General features: G+C 44.3%; 1 protein-coding gene and 1 pseudogene across 2 annotated transcripts in view; both read right to left on the minus strand.

Annotated features, from left to right (window-relative positions):
* Positions 1-18,239, minus strand: part of COL4A6 (collagen type IV alpha 6 chain) — a 274,938-nt gene that overhangs the window by 71,521 nt on the left and 185,178 nt on the right. The gene's annotated exons all lie outside the window — the stretch shown is intronic.
* LOC123848656 (small ribosomal subunit protein eS12-like) lies at positions 5,113-5,541 on the minus strand (annotated as a pseudogene).

The raw sequence follows: 18,239 nt of genomic DNA on the forward strand, positions 1-18,239 counted from the left end.
TTCAATGGAATTAATAAATTAAGTCCTAAAAGGCAGTTCAAGGTATGACAGGTCCCAGAATTTTTTTTTAAAAAACGGGGAGATATCTTTTTAATTTCTTCCCACCTCCTCCTGTTCGTCCCCCTCCTCCTCCTCCTCCTTTTTAAATTGTTCCACAGTTAAAATGGCCTCCTTAATTGCTCTGTGGATTATGGACAGTTTACTAGGCTCGTGAAGACAAATTCTGATGTGCTATGAGTCCTTAATGCTAGCATATTAAATTAGGAGCAGAAAAGGGAATAGAGGCACAGGATACTAATTTGATGATCATTGTGCTAAGCAGAAATTGGAGAATTTTGTCTTTAAACGTGTTATAGTTTCCCTTGCCCCCGGGGAATGCCAATAATTGTTAAAATAGGATGAAGCAGCAATGTCTGCTAGATAGAAGCAAATAAGTTGATGAAGAATTTTCAGGTCTCATAAAACGACATCAGAAACCAGACCAGACTTTTGTGTCAATATCGTAACTGGGAAGTCTAAGAACCAAAAATCAAATAAAACTATAACTATGACCAATAACAAGCCATTAAAAAAAACAACAACAGAACAACCACTCCTGTAAGCATTACAGATAGTTGAATGAGCCCCCCACACCCCTTTGAATGGGCACAGAGTCTATACAAAGAGCCCCAGTGTACTACAAAGCATGTACTGAGTTTCTGGACTGCATGAGAAAATAAATATGGCTCTTCTTGGGACGAATTTCACCTAAAACTGATAGATGTGTCGGAAAAACTTGAAATCCTTACTTTGCCATAATTTTGTTTTCCTTCTTTGAATTTAGAAGGCAACTTGTGTATGATTTGATGGCCCAGGACTCTTAAGAAAGGCTTCTAGTAAACTTGGATTGACGTTGTCATTGCTTCTCAGAAAAACCTCCTGTTTAAAACAGAATCTTGAGGTTTAGGTTCTATTCCCCGTTCTCACTTTCTAGCTGGATGATCTTGAGAAAGCCAAGTGATCTCTAGGCCTTAGTTTTCTCATCAGCAAAATAGAACTATTATATGCCCCACCTACTTCCTGGGTTGCTTTGAGCATCAGTTAAGACAGTGTATGTGAGAGGGGCTGAGGGTTTATTCTATCGACAAAGCTTTGCTTTGGGGGAAAAATAAAACTCTAATAACCAAACTCCCAATTTTTGAAAACGCCCATTTGCTAGGTTTATAAGGCAGGAAGCTCTGAAATCAATAAGAGGCTCACGAGGAGGAGGTTTCAGTAGGTAAAATAAAAATTGAATGAAATGAAGAGCAGAATTTAAAGCTGAGAAAGGTGGGGACAAATTGACTGTCTAGCACAGGATTCTAATTATAGTTTAAAAATGATTGGACCTGCACTATCATCTTATTATTGTAGTTTTTTAAAATGTGGTTTAAAATACATGGTTTAATTATAACCCGAAGCTGATCTTTTTCTTTTAGCATTTCTAGCAGAAACATAGCCATGGTTTTATTAGAAAAATCAAAGTGAAACAGGACTTGCCAGGAACTCACTTGACAGCAATTTTTGCTGCACTGTATCTATTCCATTAGACAAGGAATACTTGTGGCCTTTTTCTCTGACACAATAAATTACCCATCATTGATATACTGCACAACCTTTGGCCCAATACTGAGCTGATGTGAGCTGATTGCTTCTGGATCAATGCTGGCTTCCCCAAGTCTCTGATGAGCAGCCATCAAGGTTTGGGAGTTGGAGGGAACATGGAGTAACCAACTACTGCTCTTTAAACAGAAGAATAAAAGGAAGGTAGGATCAAAGAAATTCCCTGTTGGGACCCTTGCCAAAGAGCTCAGGGAGCTCTGAAAGGGGAGGGAAGGGCATGGAAGGGAGAACAACTTACTCACATAGTCTCAGTGGTTCTCTGGCAGAGCCACACCCCTGTATTCATTTAGAACCAGAGGAGGATTCAGATCCACACCCATGCAGATAAAGAGATACACATTCCAACCCAAATATACAGGCCCGTAGGCACAGGAGGCCGCTAAAATGGCAGGGCTTGCTGGTATTCTGGCATAGTCCACCATATACCTCCTGTAAGGTATATGGATTTGAATTCTCAGCCAGCCATGGATTTGAATTCCAGAAGCTAGGATGATTTACTTCTCCCCGACCTATGCAGTAGTCCCTAAGGACAAGTAAAGTCATCCACACAGACACGTACAAGCCAAAAAGGATATGTATGGGAAGGGGGTCTGGAGAGCGAGGGTTCCACAATCCTGGTATCGTTTCCTTTTATGTGATGGTTAATTAGAAGCTGAGGTGAAATCTAGCGCTGTGTGCAACAGGAAAGACGGGCCATAGTGGTGATGGCCGCTGTGGTACAGATGAAAAGTAGAAGCTCCAGAAGCATAGTGGCATCAAGAATAAGAGCTACAAGGGGCGCCTGGGTGGCTCAGTCAGTTGGGCATCTGCCTTCAGCTCAGGTCATGATCCCAGGGTCCTGGGATCGAGTCCCGCATCGCGCTCTCTGTTCAGCGGGAAGCCTGCTTCTCTCTCTCTCTCCCCCTCTGCCCCTCCCCACTGCTCATTTGTTCTCTCTCTTTCTCTCAAATAAATAAAATCTTAAAAATAAAAGAATAAGAGCTACAAGCTTGCAGTGGAGAGGTGATTCAGATTTCAAAGTGTTTGCCCATTCACAACTCCATTTAATGTTCATAATAGCCTTGTCCTCGAACTAGAGAAAGTAATTGAGGCCCAGAGGTTAATGAACTTGTCCATGGCCACACAGATCATGAGCAGCACAGCCAGACCTTCTTACTCCCAGTCTAGTGCTCTTTCCTCTACTCCCTTTATAAAGTGATGGGTCAATTCTAGGTTAAAAAAAAATTCCCACTACCATGTCACGTAACTCCACTAAAAACCCTCGTTCTGGACCTCATCGAGTCTTCCTGATTCTTCCCTTCATCTTTCCTGATGCCCAGTGGCACTCTTAGTAACCCATTAAGTAGATGCACCAAGGACAAAGAACCCAAGTCAATCTACGTGGTCCCCTCATAACTTACCAATTTAGTAAACATTTGTTGAGTGCTTACTATGTGTCAGCCATGGTACTACATGTTGGGAACTCAGAAAGAAACATACCATGGATCTTGCCCTGGAGATGTCAGTCTGAGTCAGAAAGATGAGTTATGTACACACATGAGTATGTCATAAGGCAGAGGAAGACAGGAGGGATATGACTCTGAACCCAACCAAAGGATGTTGATAAGTTTGTCTTAGAAATAGAGGAGGGCCTTCTATTCCTCCAAAGGAGAGAGTGGAGGAGGATGCATTAAAAAAAAAAAAAAAAAAAAAGGCCCAGGCCAAGTTTTGGTGAGAGGTAAGTGGAGAAAGTCCATTTCAAATGGACCTCCATTTTTGCAATCAATGTCGGAAGCGAGGTTACATTAAGAGTGAGGGTAGCTGAGGCTCAGCTGGAGAGGGCTGGGAGGAGATGCTATGGGGGACGTGGCAGAAAGTCAATTGTTAGAAAAGTGTGAAGGGCTGCCAAGCAGCCCTGGGAGCTCTGCTGACACTAGAGAACATGCTTTTGTCGAGGAAGCTTTCCTCAAACAGTACTTTGGCAGCCCAGGACCTGGAGCAAGCAAAGCAGGTGGTGGGGGTTTTCCAGGCTTGGGCTCTGGCACAGACATCAGAAGTACTGGGGGTGAAGATGGGGGTGGGGGAGAGGGATAGGTCCAATAGGAGGATGTGAGAGCCTTGTTGACATCGCTGATCTTGGGGTCCAGGCTGGAGAATGATCCAGAAGCGAGCTAGCAATTCCTGATAAACAAATTACTGACTAGAAAAGCTGGCTTTGCTCAAAGCGAGAAGTCTGAACTAGCTGTAGCTATGAATTAGGGAGAGCACTGAGGACTTGAGTCCGTGCTGTCAGGACAAATCGGGAGCCAGAGAGCACAACCTGGAGATTCACGTGTGGAGAAAAATCCACCGTTAGCCATGCCAGGCCACACGTACTGAAGACTGAAGACCTTATAGTTGGGTCTAGCGCCCAATTCGAAGGGCGATGGCTTTAGCCAATGCAGAGTCCACGCCATGCGTAAGGGGGGAAGCAGGCAGCTCACGTGCTCACAGCTCACTCTACCTTCCCCACCTCTAGAGTGTCATTTACATTTTTGTCACATCGTGCTCTGCCCAACTGTTCCCTTAGTGACAGTAGCAATGTCTTGACGCTATGATCTGCTTCCCAGAGAAAGCAGAGCTAGGGATGAATCAGGAAAGCCTTCTGAGAGGAATCCAGGTTGGACACTGGGGAGGGAAGCAAAACTAGCCAAACCTTAGGACCTGGGGTAGAAAAAGAGATTAAAAAGCTGCCGGCCAGTCCAGGGTCCTGGTCTGGGAGGTTAACGGGGCAACAGGCCCTATGGCCCCTTACCTCTCCATCCATCACCACTTTTTTTTTTTTTTTTTCATCCTCTGGTTTCATGAGGTTTTTCAAAGCTTCTAGGTCTGGCGCCAGCAATGTCACAGAAAAAGTTAACAGAGAATTCCGCAGAGATAAAGTCTCCAGTGAAGCCGGTCCTAGCCAAGAATAGTGACTGCTGTCCCCTCAGGCTGAGTGGTAAACAAACCTTCAAGTGCTTTCTTTCCCCTTCAAGGCTTTGAGAGCTTCAGGTCCTTTGGCCTGAGAACCCAGCAGCTAATTGCTTCTCTTGACTTGCTGACTGACAAAGAGAGGTGTGTTTAGTCCAGTTTTAACCATTCCCTGGAACTCAGAAGAAGAAAAGAAAGTAAGGGGGGGCCAAATGCGGGGGAGCTCTAGTAAGGCCGTATGGGAGAGGGAAGATCTCCCGAGGGTGAAGTGAAGGGGCATGACTAGGGGAACGTTTGAATCAAGGTGTAGAGCAAAGCTTGCTTTCAATGAGCAATTGCCAGGTAGATGGCACCAGGGCTCACCAGAAGCCCTCCTATCCTACCCTACTCTAGTAACTACCCTTCCTCCCCCTTATATCTTCTGGACTGGTTGCTTTCCTTCAGTCTTCAAAACATGCTCTTGTCTGCCTGATGCCAAAAAGTAAAACAAAAATCTTTCCTCCCACCCCCTGACCAACGCCATCTCTCCACCACTGTGTCTTTTTTTTGGAACAAGAACCAAGTTTATTTGTTCATTTCTTGCATTTGAAGTATTCCTCGATGACATCCTTTGCCTGAGACTCTTTGCCATAGTCCTTAACCACCACACAACTGCAACCAACCACTTTACAGGGCTTTCCCTCTCTGTTAATTTTACAGAGGCCTACCCATTCCCCTAGTTTCTTGTTGTCATCAACCTTGTTAGGTTGATTTGGTGTTCAGCACAAAGGGCCTCCACCAACTTGACATACATAGGCTCATCACAGTTGGATGCAAGCACACAAAGATGGGCTTGGCGCTTGTCTAAGGCTTTGGCAGCTTCGCAAATTCCACGTGCTAGGCCATCGTGGATGAGGGAGGTCTTCAGCACCTCTTGTAAACAGTATTAACGTCCATTACACCTCCGGCAGCAATGCCTTCCTCGACCATGGATAAAACTCCACCACTGTGTCTTTCCAGAACACACTTCTTGATAGACTAGACAACACTCACTGCCTCTACTTCCTCTCTTACCAGTCTTCCCAATTCCTGGCAGTCTGAGCCTACCAGTGCCTCCTTCTTGGAAGCATCCTCTCGAAAGTCACCAGGAAACTGGAAAGTAAATTCGAATCCCATAGACCTTCTTTGTGGCTCTTGTCCTTGCTGAACACTCTTTTCCCTTCTGCAACCATCTCCTTGGCTTTCCCTGCATGACAGTATGGGTCCTCTGGTCTTTTATCATCTCAGTCCTCTTCACGGGCCCCTTCCCTTCGGCCCCAAGGCTCTTGCTCCTTTCTCAGTGATTCTATCCACCTCCTGAAACTTTTACTATCTCCTCTATAACGATGAGTCACCACTCTATTTCTCAGGCCCTGTCAATTTCTCAAGTCCATGTCTACACTCCCCTTACTGGTCCCCTTAGGGACCAATAACAAAAGCCTAGCTCAGTCCCTCATTAGCTCTCACCTGGATAACAACAGCCTCTGGAGTTCTGTCTGTATCCAAACATTGCTGCCAATCTAACATGCTGGACAGTAATTTTCCTAGATCTGATCGTATTGCTCTTCTGCTCAAAAACTGTAAATCACTCCCTATTATTTTCAAAACAAAATCCATACTCCTTAACCAGGCATTGAAAGCCTTTCACCATTCAGCTCCCACCTGTCTTTGCAGGCTTATTTTCCACAAAACACCCCTGGCTGCCCTAGACGCCAGGCGTGAGTCTCCTTGCTGATACTGAAAATCCATCCTGTACTCGCTCACCACCTGGCTTCACCCAAGTGATTCCCTTGCCGAACATACCCCTCTTTTCCACAACTCTCTCCCAAGGCTCTATCTTTCATTCAAAGCTCAGCTCAAATCTGATCTCTTTTCAAAAGACTTCTCAGATTTCCCCGGTTGGTGTTATCATCTCCCTTCTCGTAGCATGTAAAAATTTTGTGTGTGTGTTGTTTGGAACTCAGCTGTAGAGAGCTGAGTTAATCACACCCTCAGTTCATGGCAAAATACTATCATTAGTCCATATAAGGTCCCTCCTTTTATTGTATTACTTTCTTTCACCCAAACCTCCATTCTCATTCTTGTCCCCTCACATGGACCTTATATAATGCATCGGATGTAAGTCCAGGAGATAGATAGATAGATAGATAGATAGATAGATAGATAGATAGATAGATACTTGTCGTTGTTATTGGTGGTGGTGGTGGTGGGGTGTGTGTGTGTGTGTGTATGTGTGTTTGTGTGTGTGTGTAAGTTGATGTAACTATTATTGGGCCACAGATCTTCTATTTCTTATCTTTTCACAAGAACGTATTCAAGATCTCTTTGGTATTTGCACAACTACTTTCTGGCTTCTAATCCTTGTTAGTATGCAGTCACCACACTTTACATGTGTGTTTCCCCACTGATGGATGCCTAGTTTGCCTCCAATCCCTTACACAAAGGATTCTGTGATAAACAAATGATTCTGTGATAAACATCCTTATAAGCATCCCATTTTAGAACCCCGGAGAGGTTCCCCAGGACACATACTCAGGAGTGAGTTTGCTGGGTTGTAGGAACATATCCGTTGTTACTAGCAATACGTGCCATCTCATTGCTCTTCAAAAAGCTAGACCAGCTTACACTCCCATGAGCAATGCTGAGGATTCCTTTTTCCCCACATGCTCATAAATGCTTGGTGTTATCTTTTTAATTTTTGTCATTTGGATGAGTATAACTTGGTATCTCGCTGCTATTTTGATTTGTATTTCTCTGAATACAAGCTAGATCTATCATCTTTTCATATGCTTGTTAGCCGATCCAGTTTCCCCTTCTGTGAGCTGTCCATTCTGTGAATATGCTTTGTCTCTTTTTTTTCCTGTTGTGTTTTCTGCCTTTTTCTTGTTCTTTGGACGTTCTAGATATCAATGCCTTGCCAGGTTTAGACATTACAAATATCTTCTCCTAGTCTAGCATCTGTCTGTCAACTTTGTCTAGGATGTCATTGATTGAATTGAAAGCCTTAAGTTTGATGTAGTAAAATTCATGACTTCTTTACCTTCTTTTCTGTACTTCAGGGTCTTATTTATGAAGTCCTATACCATCTCAAACTATAAAGAAAGTCTCCTCCATTTATAGTTTTACTTTTCACGCTTAGGCTTTTAATCTACCCAGAAGTCACCTTTGTATGTTATGAAGGTAGCAACCCAACTTTACTTTTCTCCATATAGCAGTGCTTCTCAAACCTTTTCACGTCATAGCACAGAGAGAATATGATAGTATATTCTTGGCATAATGTGGGAAACTGAAGGGGCTGCTCATGGCCAGAGGTGGAGGTTACCAGCTTGGGAACTCTGGCCATGTTAGAGGTCCTGCCTGGTCATCCGAAGGATCAAGGGGATCAATAATAGCTCTACATTCCTGTAATCCACGTGTGGCTTTCGGAGTGACACACTGATTGAGAAACTCTGCCGCACAGTGATCCACTCTTTCTAATACCAAACAATCCATCCTTCCCTTGCTGTGAAATTGCATTGATATTATCATATTTCTGAGCTCTATATTCTATTCCTTTGTTTTATTTGCCTTTTATGGTGCCAGTCCTACAGTAATTTATTATTATTATTATTAATATTATCTGTGCAGCATGTCTCAAACTGTAGAAAGGCAAGTCTCTATTCTTTTTCAAAATAGACTTAGATATTCACAGACATTTATTCTTCTATATGCATTCTAGAATCAGTTTTTTCAGGTTCCTTAAAACATCCTGCTGGAATTTTTGTTGGAAGGGCACTGGAGTGGTAGATTTGGGAGAAACTGACATCTGTACAATGATAAGTCATCCCATTCATCCGTATGGTGTCTACCACCCTTTAGTCAGAGATTTTTATATCTATTAGTAGAATTTAAAAACTTTATCTATAAAAAGTCTAATATCCTTTTTGTTAGATGAATTACTAACAACAAAAGATATGTTACAGGTTTTCTTTTTGTTGTTATTGTGAATGGTGATTTTATATACAGAATTTCGTATGTCTGTCATTATATTCAGAGTGTGCACTGAACTAGAAGTCCATGTCCAGAGGCCTTCCCTCATTGGGCTTGGGGCATCTGAAGACAGGCCTTTGATTCACCTTTCGCCACAGTAGGTGCTCACTTAAATGTTGTTAGTTAAACTGAATAGAGGGGACTGCAAAGTACTTCAGAATGCTCTGGAAATTACCATCCATGTAATTTTTCTGACAAAAATGCCATGTGATTCTCATTTAAAACTAAATGCCATGTTACTTCAAATTAGATGCTGAAGGAAGGAGAGGGAAGGAGGAAAAACAGATTATTGCAAATGTATAGTTTTGACTTTTGAACCATGTTAATGTTTTATATATCCCACCCAAATTAAATTAAACTATAAAAGAGAGAGGGGGAAGGATCTTTGAAATTGAATAGAAACCCCAACAAATGGAAGTTAATTGTGGTGGGTAATAACTGAGAGGGGGCATATATATGGGAGACTTCTGGGTGGGGATAACGTTCTGTATTTTGATCTGCTTGTTGCCTACATGGGGGTGTTCACGTTGTAAAAATTCCTTTTGCTGTACACTTATGATCTGGGCACATCGTATTATAAAGTATAATTTAAAAGTAAAAAAAAATTTAAAAGACGACATTTACAGGAGGATCATGAGGAATAAAACGTATACAAAACACTTAATATAGTGCCTGAACATAATGATAACATCGAGTATTTACTGTATGTCACCCTTGTGCTAAACACCTCCTAAGAATGGTCTCATTTAATGCTCGGGGCAGTCTTCTGAAGGAGATACTATTATCATCCACACTTGATATGTAAGGGAAATGAGGCAAAGAGAGGTTAAATTACTACTCACAGTAATTTACTTTTCTCCATATAGCAGTGCTTCTCAAACCTTTTCACGTCATAGCACAGAGAGAATATGATAGTATATTCTTGGCATAATGTAAGGGAAACACACACATATAGTTGGAGAGTGGGATATAGTCCCACTCACAGTCATATAGTTGGAGAGTGGGAGAAGCCCTAGTCAAAGCCAGGTTTCTGCAATCTTAACCCCTATGCTGAAGCGACATTCAGTAAATAGTGCTATTGTGATGTTTTATATATTTAAAAAATATAAACCAAATAAAAGACAATCAAATATGTATTATATAAAATATATTAAAAGTATATAATAAACATATTTATTATATATATACATATATACGTGTATACGTATATATATACATATAGATGTGTATATACATATATATATATATGCGCACGCGCGCATGCGTGTGTGTGTGTGTGTATTACCGTTTAGAAGCCTGAAAGAAAAGCACCCTCTGGAGAAGAAAAGGGTTCTAGATCTTGCTGCCTTCTGTCAGATTGTTTCTACTGCTCATTCCTACCTCCTTTTCAAAATGATGGGTCATAATAGAATCAATTTTTTCTTTTTTCTTTTTAAAGATTATTTATTTATTTATTTATCAGAGAGAGAGAGCACAAGCGGGGGGAGTGGCAGGCAGAGGGGGAAGCAGGCTCCCCGCTGAGCAGGGAGCCCGATGCGGGGCTCGATCCCAGGACCCTGGGATCACGACCTGAGCTGAAGGCAGACGCTTAACTGACTGAGCCACCCAGGTGCCCCATTAATTTTTTTTAAGTAAGCTTTACACCCAATGTGGGGCCTGAATTCAAAACCCTGAGATCAAGAGTCACATGCTCTACCAACTGAGCCAACCAGGCACCCCCCAGTTTTTTCTTTTTTAATAAACTTTTTTACTTTGGAACAATCTTATATTTATAGAAAACTTGCAAAGATAGCAGAGTTCCCATATACTCCACACGCCCATTACCTGGTTTCCCCTGATGTTAACATCTAACATAATTATTGTACATTTATCAAAACTGAAACATTAACATTGGTATGATACTATCAACAAAACTCCATACTTTATTCAGAGTTCGTCAGTTTTTATACGAATTCCCTTCTTCTGTTCCAAGAGCCAAACCAGGATACATCAGCACATTTAGTGAAATGCATTACACTTTAAAAATTGTGGTAAAAATGCACACCTTACATTTACCATTTTAACCCATTTCAAGTGTATAATTCTGTGGCATTAAGTACATTTACATTGTTGTGCAACCATCACGACCACCCATCCCTAGAACTTTTTCATCTTTCCCAACTGTAACTTGTAAAATGCATTTTCACAACCAAGAAAACCTATAGTCCAGAGTAGCTGGAGCCGGAGAGAAATACATACAACCATGCAATTAGCAACTACGTTGTACAAGACCAGACGGAGAGGTTGATTTACATGGAAACCATGGAAATAGCTAAGTATAAGCGGTACGTATAGGAAACATCTAGATGGCGTTATGTTACTCACCATACAATACCCTCTTAATACACAAAACTTTGGCAATAAAAAGCTAAGCAACCCATTGGAGTGAAACTCATAACCTGAACAAGCAGCTGCAGATGGTTTTGAGAGGAGATAACTCCGTGCAACCAATCCCAAAGCAAATCAGTCACCAGGGAGAAAAAGGAGACTATACCCCCGTTCTCAGAAAAGAACCTAAAACCAGTCACTTCACTCATTGCCTAGCAGTTACCCAAAAATGTGTGTGGCCCCTGAGTAACTCAAGTGATCGAGCCCCAGCACACACCTCACGGACGCTGTACCATCAAGCAATGGTCAGAAGGCTGCACAGTCAAGCAGCTGGAATTGGAGGTAATCTTATAGTATGTCAAGAGCTCCCATGGTTATTGTTGCAAGCGTTTGACCATGGGAGGAAGATTCCCTAGAGTAGAAACTTGAGACACGCTCTCAATCACCTGGGGATCTTACTAGAATGCAGGTTCTGATTCAGTAGGTCAGGAGTGAGGCCTGAGGTTCTGCAGGTGCAGAACCATGGGCTCCCAGGTGATGCTGCTAATCTGTGGGCTGCACTTCGAGTAGCGAAGCTCTGAATTAGTAGTTCTCAAGTTGGCCGCGTGTTGGAATCACTTGAGGAGCTCCAAAACCTACTGATGTCTGTCTGGGTCCCGTTCCCTGAGAGTCTGACTTAATGAATTAGATTAGGGCATCCAATGGACTGAATTAGGTTCTCTTAAAGTTCATATGTTGAAGCCCTCACCCCTGCCATGTAATTGTATTGGAGAAAGGGCCTTGAGGGAGGTGATTAAGGTTAAAGGAGATCATTAGAAGGGTGGAGTTCTTTTTTTTTTTTTAAGATTTTATTTGACAGAGAGAGACACAGCGAGAGAGGGAACACAAGTAGGGGGAGCGGGAGAGGGAGAAGCAGGCTTCCCACTGAGCAGGGAGCCCGATGCGGGGCTCGATCCCAGGACCCTGGGATCATGACCTGAGCCGAAGGCAGACGCTTAACGACTGAGCCACCCAGGTGCCCCTAGAAGGGTGGAGTTCTGAATGGAGACAATTGGTGCCCTTGTAAGAAGAGGACTAGACACCAGAGTTCTCTCCACCAGGTGGGGACACAGAAAAAAAGTGGCCATCCACAAGCCAGGAAGAGAGCTCTCCCCAGAACCCAACCGTGCTGACACCCTGATCTTGGACTTCTGGCCTCCAGAACTGTAAGAAGATAAATGTCTGTTATCTTCAAGCCACTCAGTCTATGATATTTTGTTCCGATTGCCCAAGCTGAGACAGGGTGTGGGCCAGGCATTGGGAGGTTTAAGAAGCTCCCCAGGTGATACTAATGTGCAGCCAAGGCTGAGAGCCTCTGCTCTAAATAGCAGTTGAAGTGAATGCTTGTCAAATTTGCATCTTCCTTGCACCTGTGTGAACACAAAGCCCGCCCCGCCCCTGCCCCCCGCCCCCCCACCGCCGCATATGCTTGGAGAACTACCAGCCCACGTCACTGATTCATTACAGGACAGACACGAGTCCCTCTCCTGCTCAAACAGCTTAGTCATACCCATCAAAGACACGAGTGCCCTGCTTAACAGTTGGGATGGCTTATGTGACATTTAATAAAATGATAACTGTCGTATTTTCTCTTAGTTCTGTTTAGGAGAAAGGCTGGAGACAATGTTAAATGATTTGTATTTTCTGTTCCTGGCCTTAACCAAGACTTATGATCTTCTAACCTGAGTGGGCATCTGGAAAGTCCTGTGAAGAATGAGCTCTTCAGGATGTTCATCAACACTTTTTTTTTTTTTTTTTTTTGCTTCTTTCACAGGAGAATGAAAGGAGAGTTTCAAACACTCTTTTCTGATTATACCAAGCAAGGCTGCGCTGGCATAATGTGGTATTTAGTGTTCACCTTTAAGCAACATTTTCTGAGTTAGAATGCTCAGAATCAACATCAAGCTTGGTCAGAAAAGAATAGATTTAATTTGAAAGACCTTCCTGGCAAAATCAAAGGGCCCAGGGAGATGAGTCAAAGTCTTTTGTTGGTCATCTCCTGTGCACTGGGGGTCACCAAGCCAAAACCACACAACAGTGAGCTCGGTTTGCTTTAGGCTCTGCTTCTCTTTAGGCTGACCAGTGGTACCATGGTTTCCCAAGGCCCAGGCCCAGGGCACCTGGGAAATACACACCTAAGCACCTGACCTGCCAAACGGCACAGCTGTTTTGACCAACCGATCTATGGGGCAGCCCCTAATCGTGGAACTGCCCCTGGATTGTTGTGAGGGTCAAATGCAAATCTTCCATGGGAAAGTACTTTGAAAAAGGATTCGGCACTAGGTGAATATGATCCCAGCATGGTGATGAGGCTGTTAGAATGTTTGATCATGCTGAAACGGTTAGGATGAGCAAACTGTAGGTAGGCTGGTTTAGGTAGCCTAATCACCATTCCTTTCCCACGTGCAGATAATCGAGAAATAATAATGGAAATGCCTAATGGCTTCCCTGAGTTCACTCATGCTACTTAGCTTCAGGCACTCATCCAAAAAAAAAGCCAGCTTGGACAGCCACAGAGCTGGATTTGATCCACAGTGAAGAGATGTCTGTTTTCTGACACCATTCAGGTGTTCCCTGGCCACGTTAGCAGAAAGTAAAAAGAAGACATTCTGGGGGGACCAGTTATGTGCTAAAAAAACACCGGGCCCTCACAAATGCTCTCGCAACCCACAGCTTGGCAGAAATAAGGTTTTCTTCTTTAACGGTCACAGAAGTTTGGGGATAAAATCACAGAAGAAAATACTCCCATCAGTACATGTGACAAGACAATAAAGAAATGCTCTTGCAAACTTTCCCAACGAGCTTTCAAAAAGACAATTTTAACAGAAGGGTGCACGCATGCATGCACCCACAGGAACAGGTCAGGCCAATAACACTCCGAATGCCCCGGTCCAAGGAGCCTCTTCCACCAGTCTGCGTTTTGATCCTACCTCCAACTCGTCCAACAGAAGGCTCACTGTTGTGAGATGTTTACTTGTCATTAATTAGCTCAATTAAATGGTGCACTGAGCAGAGGGAACACCATGTTATTGTAAGCGTTCACAGCAGTCCCATGGAAGGAACTCCGGGCCCAGGGGGTAAGACAGAAGAGCTGTATGTACCCAAAACTTCTCCCACCCACCCCTGAGAAACTGTGGCTTTGGGGCCGTTGTCTTCTGCATTTAGCAAAGAGCAAAAGCTCCAGACCGCCGAGCTCAGTGTGCAAGGGATCATCTGCCCTGGCCACACGGAGAGGACAGAGGGTTGCCAGTGAAATCGGGCTTGATGGTCATCTGCACGTGAGCCACCTCCAAAAGGGGCACAGACCACAGAGTTCAATCGGCAGGTGCCATTCGTGAGCGAGCTTTATACCCTGTCCTCAAAAAGGCGTGCATCTCAGCCGAGGCAACAGTGCGGTACTTTGGCTCCTGTTACCTGGACCCTGTGCAGGTAGGTCCCAGGGACCTGAAGAGGGAATTCAACCTCCACAGTCTAGTCTAGTTCGGGGCTGCCACTCAAATGCTTTCTAGATTTCTCAGCAAGCAAAAGGCCGGCAGAGCATCCAAGAACTGAGAGGTCAATGTAACCTTTCGACAGAGGCTCAAACGAGTATTCTAATAGGCTACATAGAAGCAGCCAAGAGGGAGATAAACACATCAAACCCAAAGCCACTGCGCATCTCTATTCCGTTTTCCTCTCTGTTTCCATGGCACTCATCACTTTGGTGCCTCTGAACAACTGGGAGCAATAATTTTCTTTTTTTTTTTTTTTGTTATCCCAGAAGAGGTTCTGAGACTACTAAATGCTTCATCTCTGTTTTCTTCATCTCTTTCATATGTGAGAGTCTGAGAGCTCTGGGGTGGCATTTTTGCTGGGTCACTCGCCAGCACTTAACTATCTGTGTGATCCCGGGCCAACGACTTAACTTCTCTGGGTCTCCGTTTTCTTAGCTTCGATGTGAGGTTAGCCATATAGCCCCTACTCGTCTGGGTTGCGGTAAGGATCAGATGAGATAACTCATTTGTATCAGTTAAAGTACTTGGCTCCGAAGGGCAAGAAATCAACTCAGTGTATGTTCAAGTGTGTTTTAAGCTGTCTACAGCTGCCCACAAAGCCTCAAGTATTCACTACCTGGCCCTTCACGGAAAATGTTTGCCCCCTCCTGCTCTCTCTCCTTCCAGTAAATCCAGTAAATTTTGCTTCCTTTGTGTTTGTCCCATCTGCGACATAGAGAGTTCCAGAATAGACGGAAGGGTGGAGGAGGCTTTGGAGCCTAGGTAAGCAGGAGCAATCGGGTCAGGGGGCCATGGCCACAGCCACTGACTACCACCGTGGTTGAATTCGGTCTCATCGTCTTAGCCTTTCGTTGTTCCAGATTGCAAGTTGCTGGAGAAGTGTCCTACCGGCTCAGCATGGGTCCTATGCCCACACCCTAGCTGCCCAGGAGCAGGTAAAGAGAGTGTCTGGCCTCCTTTGTCTTCCCCCAGTGAGAGGTGGGGCCCCGGCCCACCACAAGACTCACACAATGAGAGGTTCTTTCCAACTAGAAAAGGCATCTGGGTGCTGAGTGATTGAAAAATGACATATATTCACTTTGCCCCATAAAGTGCTTGGCACGGTGCCTTGCACACTGAAAGAAAGCTCTTGCTGGTTTCAACCTATGCCGCTGCTGCTGATTAGTATTCTCACCAGGTGTGGGCACCAAGCCTGATCCAACGCGGGTGCCCAGTGGGGGCCAGGCCTTTCCTCTGCTTGCCCTCTTCCCCTCTGCCTTGTGGAATTTCCTGTAACTCACTCCCCCCCTCGCAGCCATCCGCACTCGTGGGTTGGAATCCTTACTCTGCTACTTCCTAGCTGTGTGACCTGGGAGCAGCTTCCCCACCTATAAAATCGTTCAGTTTCCCATCTATGAAAAATGGAGTTATGATAATAATAGCACTTGCTTCCCAGAGGTTGTCGTAAGGGTTAATCAAATCAACTTGGGTAATAAAGTACTTACAACTGTGCCTGGGTACATAAATGTTAACTTGTTATTCCGTCTCTTCTCATAGCTGCTCTCCTCCCAACTTTCAACTCCCCGGTCCGTGTCTTCCATCTGATCGCTGCCCCCAGCTTCACCAACACCGTCCCTCCCATTTCTCACTGCCCTCAGACCATTTCTGCTGAGATGCTGGGCTGTGATCCGAACCAGTGTATGTTTTCCAGTAGCCACTGCCCTCCCTTGACCACCCCAGACTTGAGGCCTCAGAGCTGTCATGGATTCCCCTCCCTCCCCTTCATCTTCTATTGATCACTGAGACCTGTCCAGGCTCCCTTTGAAATGTCGCCTGCCTCTTTTCTCCCTCTTCAATTGTCATGACATTTGCATTTCAGGCCTGAGGTTTTTGAAATGGCCTACCAACTTGTCTGCTTGCTTCTCTCAACCTGCCCCACCCCAGCCCACCCTGGCCACAGCCCATTCATCTTAGGCACAAAGAGCAGATTCAACTTCCTAAAAGATTAAAGTCTAGGGGCCGCGAAGCTCCTCGAAAGTCTTCAGTGCTTTTCTTTCCCCAGAAAAGGGGTTCTTGAACTGGGGTCCACGAATGAGCTTCAGAGCGTTCTTTGCTTGCCCTACCCTCCTTGAAATGAAATGTATGAGAAAGCAGCTGTGCATGGATTTCTGGGGAGAGGAGAGGATACGTAGCGTTCATCAGATTCTTCAAGGGCTCCGTGGTCCCAAAATGGTTAGCTGATGTTCTAGGATAGTGGCATCCAGGGTGGGGGCACAGGCCCCCCTGGGGGAGTGCAAGATGATTCTTTGGCATTGAGAAGGAAATATTAGAACTTTGACATTTTCATTACATCATCCTTTGTGATTTTTGTGTATGCTTTATTATATATGAGTGCATTAGTACAAGTATACAGTTTATAAATAAATATACATATATTGGGGTATGCTAATGTATTTTTCTTTTCTTTAAGGATTTTATTTATTTATTTGACAGAGACAGCATGTGTGCACAAGCAGGGGGAGTGGCAGGCAGAGGGAGAGGGAGAGGGAGAAGCAGGCTCCCCACTGAGCAGGGAGCCTGACATGGGGCTCCATCCCAGGACCCTGGGATCATGACCTGAGCCAAAGACAGACGCTTAACTGACTGAGCCACTCCGGCACCCCAAGCAGGAAATATCTAATGTATTTTTTTGATAAGCGTATATGATCCAGACATTTTTGAAAATCCTGCTTTAAAGAATCAAATCGAAATTCCTCTGCTCTTCGCTCTCTGGTCTGAAGCTGTTTTTTCTGCCCTTGTGTCTTTTATGTGACCCCTCCACATACATTATAGGCTCATTCCCACCTCTGGACCTTGGTTCATGTGCTTCTCTTTGCACAGACTGCCCTCGTCCTCTTCTCCATATTAAAATTATATCAATTTTTTGAGGCTCCAGGAAAAGTCCCGCTTCCATCAAGAAGCCCATTCTGACTAATCCATCTGTTCCGTCACTAGAAAACTCTCTGGAGCACTTATTATGTCACTCCAGCAGATGGTTCTTAAATGTGCAGATTTTATTGACTTATCTCCAACAACCAGAAAGCAAGCTCATTGAAGGAAGATTACAGAAATGTTTTCCATCTTCTCGATAGGACCTAGCCCAGTACTAGAATCAATGCTTAACAGAGACTTGCTGAATGGAGCCAACGCAACAAGCCACTGGGATATAGAGTCCTCTGGTGGTCTTACCAATGATAAGGCTCTTGGTGGGCAGAGAAGTGAACTCACATGAAGCAGGGACTCTCAGTCCCTGCGGATGACCTAGAAAGCAGGTGTCAAGGGGTAAAAAGCCTAAGCAAACAAAATCCTGTCCAGTCACCCCAGAAAGCTTTATACTTCCAGTCCATTTCCCCCAGGGGTCCCAATTTTCTGTTGAGGCTGATTTGATAAATGTATTTGAGGGGCAAAGTATTAATGACTGATAATGTAGTTAATGCCTGACCCCATCGTACATAATGGTGGCACCGAGACACCTTCGGTGGAGTGATGAAAGACTGTCAGTTATAGGCACTAACAGGATTGGCTGGGGAGATCTGGGCTTGAGATTTCTCCGTGTCCTTCGCATCACACTCCAAAAATGAATAGGCGGGGGGAGAGGGGGAGGAAAAATGGGACATCAGGATGTTTCACTGCACGAAGAGGTGAAGTGCCTATCTGAGATCAGAGTAAGCACGACAGCCTTCCATGACAATCTGCCTCCTC

This window comes from Mirounga angustirostris, unplaced genomic scaffold (assembly GCF_029215605.1).
Source record: "Mirounga angustirostris isolate CCGP_5_RB_7025 unplaced genomic scaffold, mMirAng1.0.hap1 SCAF_11, whole genome shotgun sequence".
In the NCBI taxonomy this organism is placed as follows: Eukaryota; Metazoa; Chordata; class Mammalia; order Carnivora; family Phocidae; genus Mirounga; species Mirounga angustirostris.